The 12,159-nt window shown below is 47.3% G+C and overlaps 1 protein-coding gene across 1 annotated transcript in view; it reads right to left on the bottom strand.

Moving 5' to 3' along the window:
• The window catches only part of AMZ1 (archaelysin family metallopeptidase 1), a 28,639-nt gene extending 16,816 nt beyond the window's left edge, over positions 1-11,823 (bottom strand). The window contains exon 1 of the mRNA XM_075899620.2: positions 10,654-11,823. The gene's annotated coding sequence lies outside the window, so the exon portion shown is untranslated. The remainder of the gene's footprint in view (positions 1-10,653) is intronic.
• Between the last annotated feature and the right edge of the window lie 336 nt (positions 11,824-12,159).

The following is a 12,159-nucleotide window of genomic DNA, read 5'->3' as shown; positions in this document are numbered from 1 at the left end:
TCATTCATGGAGTGTGTGAGTGCACCATCTTTTAGTTAGTAAGTCAGGGAATTTGTTTGGGGATTTTATTACCTGCTGCATATCAAATATGTGGAGAGATTTATTGCCTTCTCCCTTATGAGTCCTATGGGCTGTACTGGACCCAGTCAGCCCCACTGATAAACCACTGCAGAGAAGGATTTTGATGTCAAAAGTCATCAAGGGCCCCAACAAAGTACGGGTACCAACGGGACACTAACCTTACAGTTGCTGGGCACCGGGGACCCTAAAAATAGTGTTTTACCCTGTTCTGTTTTATTTGTCTCGTGTTCAGTATAATTGTGTTTAATATAGTGTATGTGTTTGTGCTATTTTTCTGGGAGTCTCCAACTATCTGGCAAATACATGGGGATGATCCTGGTTTAGAGGCCTCCCAAGGTGCCCTGGTGACCCTGCCAGGAAGGAGTGAGGGGGGTGGAGGCACCTCCAAATAAATCCATCAGAAAAAATAAAGTTGAGTACGTGGCGGGATCCAGAAGAACCCAGACCTATCCATCAAAACCTGTAAGCAGATTGGCTTTAAAGAAGGTAACCAGGTGGAGAGGGGGCGCTATACAGGCAGTCCCCGGGTTACATGGATCCGACTTACATCGGATCCCTACTTACAAACGGGGTGAGGCAACCCCGCACTAGCTGCTTCCCCCCCCCAGCAGACCAGGGAGACGCGAAGCTAGCGCCCCCCCCCCCCCAGCAGACCAGGGAGACGTGGAGCGGCTTTTCTCAGCAGACACCTCAGCTTGAGAATAAAGGACTGAGGGAAGTGAGGTGTGGGAGAATAAAAGAGCTCTGGAGAAATGTTTGGCTAGAGTTTCCCCTACAATATGTACCAGTTCCGACTTATACAAATTCAACTTAAGAACAAACCTACAGTCCCTATCTTGTATAACCCGGGGACTGCCTGTATCAGGAATGCTGGGGATCAATACCAACAACCTGCCAGTGAAGTAGAAATCAGCAGAATACTCTTAAGAGCTCAGCTTTCAAACACCTCTGAAATGCAGGGGACAAGACCGTGATAAACCTCTTGGCATGATGGTAAATGGAGGAGAGCCTGGGAATAGAACATCGTAGCCAAGGGTGCTGCACCAGGAAACTGACTATTGAATATGTAACACCACCAGGGGTACAGCGAGATCATAGCACCTGCCATTATCTGTGGAGCAACAGTGACTCGCTAAGGCAGAGCTAACAATTCATTACTTGTTAATAAATACCATGGGCCAAATTCCTTTCTGTTGGTTTGTGCCAGTCTAAGTGAGGGAAAGTCGTGGCCCACTTTTACTGTAACATTTAATACCAACTTTTCTATACATACCCCCTAGATGCTTTGCAACTAGCACTAGAGGCTAGTGTGTGTAAACTGGGGGTGTTAAATATCGGTTAATTGAATAGTCAGGTAACATCATGAATTCTTTAGTCGACTATTCTATAGTCCCTGGGGGCAGGGCTGGCAGCAGCACGGGGTGCCAGGTGGGAGCTAGTCAGCGAGGGGAGCCAGTTTAAAAACCAGCTCCTCTTACAGACCTTCTGCTTGTCACCCTGTGCTGCTGCCTCTGATACAGAGGCAGCAGTGCAGGGTGTCAGCAGCCCCTATCTGGTGGGGTAGGTCTGAGCTCTCGGACCCGGCACAAACCAGAACTGAGCCAAGCCGCCTATCTGCCCAGCTCCTAATACACTTTCAATGCAGAGCCACAGCGGGAGTAGGTCCCAGACTCAGCATGAGCCAGAACTGAGCTGGGCTGCTGGCCAGCATGCTAAAAAATGTACTGGCAACGGCTGGGGGAGAGGGAAAATGCATGTAGTCTATAGCATTAATCTATAAGCTTTTGTTATCAGTTAATTGATTACACTATTACATCCCTAGTGTAAACAAGCATTAGATGTTGTGTGGCCTTCCTGAGGCTGAAAAGGAGAGCTCCGGAGAGCTCAAGGAATGAGCAGTGCCCTTTCTGATGGAAAGTCTTGGATTTCAACAGACCCAGTGCTTTGGATTGCAGAAGGCACTGTAATACTGAGTGGCCGCAGGGCCTTGTCCAACCAAAGCCTTAAGTTCAGACACCACCTACACAACTATCTGTACCCGTTCATCTGCATCTGCCCAGGGATGTATCCATAGATTCCATGGTCAGACGGGAACATACCACTCATCTACTCTGACTTCCCATATAATGAAATTAACAGGTAGCAGGTTTAAAACAAACAAAAGGAAGTTTTTCTTCACTCAGTGCACAGTCAACCTGTGACATTCCTTGCCAGGGATGTTGTGCAGGCCAGGACTTTAACAGGGTTCAAAAAAGAGCTGGATAAATTCATGGAGGATAGGTCTGTTGGTGGCTCTTAGCCAAGATGGGCCAGGATGGTGTCCCTAGCCTCTCTTTGTCAGAAGCTGACAATGGGTGACAGGGCGCAAGGATGGATCACTTGATGATACCTGTTCTGATGATTCCCTTTGGGACACCTGGCATTGGCCACTGTCAGAAGACAGGGTGCTGGGCTAGAAGGATCTTTGGTCTGACCCAGTACGGTCATTCTTATGTTATGATCTTATGTTAATGCAGGCCATTGAATTCTGCCCAAATAATTCCCAGAGCAGATATTTTAGAAAAAGCATCCCCCTTACTACCGTTGTAGAGGTAGAAGTCAGAACACGTGGGAGATGCATTCTCCATGCTGTTCACGGTTACAATCCACAGAAACATCCGGGTTATGTCTACACTCATGGCTTCTTGCGTGAGAAATATGCAAATGAGGCGGTGTGGAATATCACTAAGCCTCATTTGCATACCTAATGAGCCGCCATTTTTGCAGAAGAGGCTCTTGCGCCAGAAAGAGCTGTCTACACTGCCCCTTCTTCCCTAAAAAATACTCTCTTGCGCAATGCTGCTACTCTGAATATTTTCAGGAATAATGGCATTGTGCAAGAGTGTTTTTCTTGCGCTAGAAGGGGCAGTGCAGACAGCTCCTTCTGGTGCAAGAGCCTCTTCTGCAAAAATGGCAGCTCATTAGGTATGTAAATGAGGCTCGGCGATATTCCATGCTTAGTCTCATTTGCATATTTCTTGCGCAAGAAGCCGCGAGTGTAGACATAGCCCCGATGTCCTGCATCAACAAAGCAAAACACTTGTGGGGTATTGGACGGAGTGAGCACTGCCCCATAACCTGGATCCAGTCTCACAACTGGAGGAGCTCGAACGCCGCCAGTTCAACTTCTCTTCACATTGGGCTGGGTTAGAAGGTGACATTCTGGCTCTACTGCAGTCAGTGACTTCATTGCCGTTGACCTCAGTGCAGCCATGATTTCACACATTCAGTATGTTTATAATCACATGCTGCAGGAATCCAAACAATTCTAGTCACACGCAGCACAACGTTCATACAGACACTATATTAAACCCGTGATGGGACTGATCCCATGAGGCTGCTGAGTGCCAACCACTCATAAGGAAGTCAAAAGAATTTTAGGGTGCTTAGCACCTTTCACAATTGGAGCCTGTGAAAGCCTCTCTGTAGAAGTCCAGGTTGAAATTCTTCTTGGCAAGGAGGGTGTTGACAAGCACAATCTAGTCACTCCCTTGTGATTTTCTTGTATGTCCTGTGCCAGAGGCTTGGGGAAGGGTTTTGTTTTGTCACATCTTAATCTCAGTTGGGAATTTTCTAATTCCAACTTCCAGCTATTGGCTCATGGTATGTGTCAGATTAAAATACATTAATGCCAGATATCCAAAAATGAAGCAGATCGACACAGAGTGAAAACCAAAGAGAAAGAGCTGGTTCTCAGAGGCTCCCTCAGGGAACGTTCTCTGAAAAATCTCTTGGGCAGATTTTCTGCATCATGCAAGAGTTTCAGGCAGATAATTAATTTCAGAATTATTGTAGTCGTATATCAAGGGGCAGAAAAATCCATGCCTGACGCCACACTGGAGGGTAAATCTTTTGGCGCTGTCAACAGCTTTTGCTACTTGGATTCTATGATCAGCAGGAATTTTGACCTTCAGCCTGAACTGACTATCAATCGGAAAAACAGCCAAGAGTTTTGGGCTGTTACAAAAACATGCATGGAAAAAAACGGCAAGTCATTGGCCAAGGTGAAGAGGTGAATCTACGACTCTTGTGTGCTGTCCTCCCTGCTCTCTGGTTGCAAAACGTAGACTCCATATGCTAGCTGTTCAGTCTCCTGATGTACCTGCCATATGCGATGCCTGAACAATCATAGACTCGTAGAATACTCGAACTGGAAGGGACCTTGAAAAGTCATCAAGTCCAGTCCCCTGCCCTTACGGCAGGACCAAACACCATCTAGCTCCTCCCTGATCTATGTCTATCTAACCTCAGAAATGCTCCTTAAAATAATGTGGGAAAACAAAACATCAAGCACAGAGGTGCTGGTGCATGCAGAACTGAGACACTTACAAACCACTATTAAGGCAGACGAGGTGCCAATGGCTGGAGGGATTGTGTCAGGAGAAGAGGAGGAGACATATCCCCAAGCATATATGGTACAGCCAGATTGGCTGACTGCTCTGGAAAGCAGAGTCACCCTATATGGTGATTCTACAATAAGTGCAAAAATGATATGAAGTCATTCCACATCAATGGAGAAAGCTGGGAGGAGCATGCAGAACCCCACCAAATCTGAAGGGAACCTCTGGTACAGGACATAGCTCAACTGGAAGTGGCTTTGATCCAGAGGAAAAAAGAAAGCAGCATGTCTTAATCTTGGATTCCAACACATGGCTCTGTGAAACTTCTAACAAGCTGTGTCACTCCTGAATTGGGCTTGTCAGCCATATGCGGATTCATCAGGCACATGACTAGACCACTGATGTGTACAACATGATCCAGTGGATTGACAGCTGCCTAATGACTGACACACACTTACAGCCAAAGGCTTTGGCTTTTCCATCTCTCACTCCCCAAACTGGCAAACCCTCGAACACTGAAAAAGCCTTACAGAAGCTGTAAAATGAGCAGTCAGATGCCCAGGCATTCCTATCTGGATAAACAGATACCATACAACGGGAGCTTTTGAGAAGAACATTAGGGCTGTGTCTATACTAGCATGAATTTCCGGAAATGCGTAAAACAGAATAGTTTTCGTTATAAGTATTTCTGGAAAAAGAGCGTCTACACTGGCAGGCTGCTTTTCCGGAAAAGCCCTTTTTCCGGAAAAGCGTCCGTGGCCAATGTAGACGCGCTTTTCTGGAAAAGAGCCCCGATCGTCATTTCCGCAATCGGGGCTTTTTTCAGGAAAAGACTCCCAGGCTGTCTGCACTGGCCCTTTTCCGGAACAGTGTTCCGGAATAAGGACTTATGCCCGAGCGGGAGCAGAATAGTTTTTCCGGAATAGCGGCTGATTTTGTACAGTTCAACGTCGTTGCTTTTCCGGAAATTCAAGGGCCAGTGTAGACAGCTCGCAGCTTATTCCGGAAAAGCGGCTGATTTTCCGGAATAAGTGGCCCAGTGTAGACACAGCCTAGCTGTTTTATGGTATATGTACAGCTTCTCTAGGTGCCCAGGTACTTCACACCAATGTTCTGGCTAATCTTTTTCATCCATGTGTGGGATAATTTTATGTGCACCAAGGCATGTGTGAATGTGCACCACCAACCAAAACAAAAAACCTCGCTGTGGGAGCTCTGTTAATCAGCCATGCAGTCATTATATTGTAAATATTATAAACACCACTTTTACTGGGAAGTTCTGGGACTAACTTTGTTAAATAAATGCTCCCTAAAAATTCCACCTCATCTCACAGTTAGATATAAAAGTTTGAGGGGTAGCCATGTTAGTATGTACCTGGAAAAACTTAAAAAAACAATGAATAGTCTTGCAGCATCTTAGAGACTAACAAAATATGGAGATGGTATCACGATGAACTCTATTCATCTGAAGAAGTGAGTTGTGCCCATAAAAACGCATAATACCATCTACATTCTTTGTTAGTCTCAAAGGTGCTCCAAGATTCATTGTTTTTTTAGAGTAAGATATAGTTAGTATACTCCCTCTATAGCTGACAGTTACTCAGAAATGTTTCTACACACAGTTCACAATTGCTCATAAATTATTCTCTTTATAAGTCAGCTATCTATAAATTATTCTCTGTAATTGACAATTACTTATGAATTATTCTTTTTCTGATGCTGTAATGTATTCAATATATTGACATTGCTCCCGAAGATAGATGTGTTTGGAAGAGACTGTAACAGTATAATTGAGGACATATGTAGAATAATACAGCACAGATACCGGGAGGAGATAGGATTGGGCCCTGGGTGAAAAGATTATATGTAATGTTAGTCTAGTGGGGAAGAAAAATGCCCAGAACCCCATGGCAGTTTTTCATGCTTTAGCCCTAACCTGGGTTTTGGTCACTTAACTGTTTCTTTTATACATCATTCTACTCCCTTTCATACAAACTATGGAAATCGGATTCAGAGATTCCTTCTGAATTTCTGTGAAGTGGTTAGAGATTAATTAATTTAACTGGGCACTTTGAATGTCTGAAGGACATTAGCTGAGTGTTAAAAATGATTAATTGATTAAATTAGGAACTCTAGTGTAAACAAGCATTTATGGTGCAGAAGATTCATAGCCTGTCAACCTAAATGAAAAGCCCAGAGTGCATATAAAGAGCATAAGCTAATTATCGGCAAATGCAGTAATCACTCAATAGGTACCTTCCCAAGATCTGCAATCAGAATTTGCCACTGCTGCTTTCAGATGAACCTTTCATTTCTAGTATAAACAGACATGCAAAGCTGAAGGCAATTTTCTCAATTTGTTTGTTGATGTGGATTGAAAAAGACTGCTTTTGACTAAGAGGTGAACTCATGTATAGGAGAGTCAAGGGCTGTAAGAAGGGAGAACACTAAGAGACACCCAGGCGTTTAACCCGTATGTGAACAAAATTCACATTCCCATGGCTCCAGTGGTACTTGCCTACAGACGCTATGCTTAGGCGGATGCATCCTGCACTGAGTGGGCCCGGTTGTGAGGTCAGAAGAGGACAAACTTGCTGCTGGGTTCAATCTCCAAGAGCGGTGAAGACCGGCTTCAGAGGAAACAGACGGGGCCGAGCACCTTGCATATCAGGCTCCTCCGCTCAAGGAGAAAATGAAATGCACCATGGCCCAACTTTACCATGCTCTGCATTAGTGTAAAGTGCCACCCAGTCAGGACTGTATCACAGTGTACCCTGTTTGCACTGGGGTAAATGGCTACAGCAGATGCAAGGCCTTATCTGCCTCATGCCGTAAGGGTAGATAAGAGTCCTGTCTAGCATTCCCTGTATGCTGTGTGCTCGTGCGGCCGCTCAGGAAAGATTCCAATGCCGCCCAGCTGAGTAGCAGAGCGCCCGCAGCTAGGTTTGTGTTTCTCCTGGTGGTGCACATTTGTGAATGCCTTGGTGCACAACATTATTCTGCACATGGATGGCAAAAATCCATACATGGAGGGAAAAGATAAGGAACATTGGTCCTGTCCTCAGTTACTACTTGATTCTGCTCAGATTTATTTGTAATGCCTCCAGGAAAATGTTTGTCACTTTGAAACAGATGCATTGTTTAGTCTCCCTGGCATGAGTCTTTCCCACAGCTCAGGAAATCTCCAGGGCTTTGCATGCAAAGAAATTCATTACCTGTCTCACTGTTGCTGTGATTAGTCTGTTTTTTTATTACAGGGAGGAAGGCAATCCTCCAGGTTCTTACTCTCATGAATCATCCTCATGCAGCTAGCTATATCCAAGTCAAAGAGATGACACATGACTCATGAGTAAAGGTTTGTAGGATTAAGGGCTAGATTTGTAATGGTATTTAGGTGCCTAAAGGAGCAGGTAAAGTCTAATGAGTGGTTCCAACCAGAGCCACTTGTTTTTGCTTTATTTTTATTGAAAACGAGAAAAGGGTAGATTTCCCCACAGATTCCTTCGGGTATTAATAGGGTAATGGATCTGCTTAATACATAACAGTTTTTTTCTTAAGGGTTTTATATGTTGTGTTTCCTGATGGATCATGTTATGATAATTCTTTGCCTTCTTCTATAGCACCTTCTATTTGATGAGCTCAAAATACTTTACAGACATTAATTCCATTGTCACTGTTAGGCTGTGTCTACACTGGGCCACTTATTCCGGAAAATCAGCCGCTTTTCCGGAATAAACTGCGAGCTGTCTACACTGGCCCTTGAATTTCCGGAAAAGCAACGATGCTCTACTGTACAAAATCAGCCACTATTCCGGAAAAACTATTCTGCTCCCGCTCGGGCATAAGTCCTTATTCCAGAACACTGTTCCGGAAAAGGGCCAGTGTAGATAGCCCAGTAGTCTTTTCCGGAAAAAAGCCCTGATCGTGAAAATGGTGATCGGGACTCTTTTCCGGAAAAGCGCGTCTACACTGGCCACAGACGCTTTTCCGGAAAAAGGGCTTTTCCGGAAAAGCAGCCTGCCAATGTAGACGCTCCTTTTCTGGAAAAACTGAAAACGGAATAGTATTCCGTTTTAAGCATTTCCGGAAATTCATGCCAATGTAGACGCAACCTGTGTGTTGGACCCAATAGATAGAACATTTAATTCAGGTTTTAATAGGCTGCTTTTTCCAGTGCTCATTTGAATGTGTATGTGTAACACCTTCAACAATGCCTAACCCACTCATGTGCTTTTGAAAATGCTCCCCTGAGTATGTATGGGGTGGGGTGGGTTGGCTCCCCATCCCTTCCTTGTTCCTAGGAAATACTGCTGGCTACTTTACGTCAGGATGTCATTTCAGGAAAACAACTTTGCCCTTCCCTTTATCAGTGTCTATAGAATGTTAAATGTGTTCTATCCTGCACAGTTAAGCTGTGGGGATTGGAAGATATAATGGAGCATATAGACCTATAGAACGTGTGGGGGATGAGGGTAATTGCCACACCCCCTCTGCCCTAAGGCAAACTGTGCCCATTTCACATGCTACCTGAACAACCAACTGTGCACACAAGTGGGGAGATCATCTAACAGTTACTTTTTTAAAATGGGTATTTCTTTAGCAAGATTTTTCTAAGTGAAAATCATACACTGCTCAGGCAATGTTCCCTCTAATCTTTTCCATACGCGTGTGGATTTTTACCATCCATATGCAGAATTAAATTTTTATGTGCACAGAGGCATGTGCAAATGTGCCCCAACAACAGAAAATAAAACCTAGCTGTGGGTGCTCTGCTGGGCAGCATTTGAATCTCTCCTGAGTAGCTGCACATGTGCACTATAGAGAACGTTGCGTTCCACATGTGTAGAGACCTGATTCTTTTGGCAAGTGCATCCTAGTCGTGTCCTGAATGTCTTAAAAGTTTCAGTAAAACTGCTGTTACCATAATATTTAAACGTGTTTGTGCTTTTATTTATCCCCTTGACAGTCATTATGGTAACATTTCATTTTTATTTAAGTACAGATGCACTGCACTGATGTGCAAGGCACTGTACAAATACTAACTCGTCCTTGCTACTGCATTCAGCTGAGTCACTTTACAAAATCCGCAAAGGGGGAAACTGATGCACACCAAGCTGCTGTGACTTGCCTATGCCTTGCTCATGCCAACTTTCTGCTTGGTTCAGTCCATTGGACCTGAACTGAAAATGGGACAATTCCAGCCCTGCTTCCTCCTTCAACCCCAGAGCTACAGCCTCCTCCAGCCCCAGTTAATAAATGTTAGCATTAATGTTACCGCAGGGAAAAGCCTCTTCCGCCCCTAGAGAGCTAAAAAGCTTCTTTCCTCCTCAACCCTAGCCACCTGAACTACTGTATCACAGGGAGCTGGGCCCCAGTCTCACTACACCCAACCCTTCCTTTTAGCAGCAAAAGGAGCAGCTTCCTATCAATCCTGTCAGGCTGATGGGTGGGGGTGACATTACAAGGAGCTGGCTTTTGCCTCGATCCCTTCTGGGCCTCGGGGGTCCCACATGTTACAGCCTGGTGCATCTGACCCACATCCTGGACAGTGCTGCCCAAGGCTTAACTTGTAAGGAAAGCAGTGCTGGGTCTGGAGCAATAGTTTTACATTCATCAGGGATGTAGCAAGCCCGGAGGTGCTGGACTGCCAAGCTCAGCCCTGGCGCAAATGGAGCACGAATGCTGCTCCCACCCTAGGGCTGGGCACCAGGAGGGCATCCGCTGCAGCAGCCCTTGCGGCATTTCCACCCCAGGCTGGGGCCTGGGTGTCTGGGCTGCAGCAGGCTCCTAATCCAGCTGCCCCCTCCCTGAACAGCTGCTGCATGAACGTTCCTGCACCCGCCTCCTGCCCTGGGCGCCTGGGACATCCCGCCCTTGGAATGGAGACAGAAGCGCCGACACCCCCTTTTTCCCGGGCCCCAGGGTGCAGCGCCCCGGCCCCTCGGTGCAGGGGGTCCCCCTCAAGGCGGGCAGGGACCTACGCTCCCCACGAGGCGCTGCCAGCCCCTCCACAGCGCCCCGCTTTGCCCCGAAGAGCTGCGGCACGAGGGGGCAGACGGGGGCTGCAGCGCTGCACTGACTCCGCTGCGCCCTCACCCGCCCGGGGGGCGAACCCCGCTCCCCCCCCCCCCCTGCGCGTGCAGCCCCAGCGGCATCCCGGGCTGCACGCGGGGCCCCGCTGGGCAGGACTCACCTGGAGAAGCCGCAGAGGCTGGCGGCGGAGACACGCGGGGTGAGTAAATCCGGGAGGCTCCGGGACTCGTGACGTCTGGTGTGTGTGTGTGGGGGGGGGGGTCCGTGGAGAGGATGGTGCTGCGAGATTGGGGAGGGGGAGGGAGCGGGCGGTGTTAGCCGGGCACGAGGCGCGGCGCCGGGTGAATTTGGGCAGGTGGGTTTCCCGGAGCACGTGTCCGCCGCGGGGAAGGGGCGCGTAGTGCAGCGCGGTGCGGGGGGCGATGTGCAGCTGGCGCTGCTGCTGCGGGTGCCGTGTAGACGGAAGGGCGTCGGTTTTGCGGTGCCTGGCAGCGGGGATCCCCTGGCTCAGCGAGGTAGGGGGAGGGGACTCACATTTACCTCTCAAAGGACGGTCCTCGAGGGGCGGGTTGCTGGTCACTCCAGGGCCCCCAGTCCTGTGCGAGTGGCAGAGCAGGGGCCTGTAGTTCTCAGCCCAGGGAGGTGTCAGCCCAGATATTGGGCGGAGAGGTTTGGCGGAACAGCCTGGGGACAGCAGCATCTCCTTGCAAGGAAAGGCTCTAGCCCTGAATAGCATGGGCCATGCCCAGGACCCCTGGCCCAGGGGGATAGTGAATCTCAATTCTGTCCTGGGCCTGGTGGATAGTTGTGTGTGTAGATCCGGGGGTGGGCGAGAGCAAAGAAAGACCCTGGGATGAGCAATGTGATGATGGCCACGAGTACTAAAGGCCTCACATTCCAGCTGTAGATAAATGACTAAAGCCACATGTGCCTGGCAAGCAGAGCTCCAGTGAAAGCTGGTGTTTGCACTTGCCTGTAATATACACTGTGCCTCTCCCACCCCACTCCCACGTGGGCCTGAGGGTTTCACTCTGTTCCTGTGAATTTATTTTACATCAGGAACACTGAGTCTGTTAATTAGCTCTTCTAGAAAATATTACTTGTTAGAGGAAATTGATCTAATTTCCTTTGTTTCTTGCTTTATTCTCCTGGTGGTGCATGCGTCTTTCTTTGGACGCTGACCCCCGTTTGGATCTTTGCAAGCTAACAGGAAAGGGAAGAACTTAAAAAACAACAAATAGTCATGCAGCACCTTAAAGACCAACAAAACAAGTAGATGGCATCATGAGCTTTCCTGAGCACAACCCACCTCTTCCGATGAATGGAGTTATTAAAGGTACAGTTTAGAAATAATTAGAGGATGGGGGGGACAGAAGGAAAAAAGGGTGGGGGAGAAATAGTCAATTAGAGTCTCAGTGCTACAAGAAGCAGGACTATGCAGCACTTCAAAGACTAACAAGATGGTTTATTAGGTGATGGGCCAGACCCACTTCCTCAGATCAAATTGAGGCAGTAGGTCCGGCCCACAAAAGCTCATCACCTAATAAACCATCTTTTTAGTCTTTAAAGTGCTGCATAGTCCTGTCTTTTGTTTCAGCAAGACCAGACTAACACGGCTACATCTCTATTACTATGCTACAAGAAGCTGATTAGAGAAATTGCAAAT

This window comes from Pelodiscus sinensis, chromosome 15 (genome assembly GCF_052426305.1).
Source record: "Pelodiscus sinensis isolate ZL-2025 chromosome 15, ASM5242630v1, whole genome shotgun sequence".
Classification (NCBI taxonomy): Eukaryota; Metazoa; Chordata; order Testudines; family Trionychidae; genus Pelodiscus; species Pelodiscus sinensis.
This window is presented reverse-complemented; position numbering and strand designations above follow the sequence as displayed.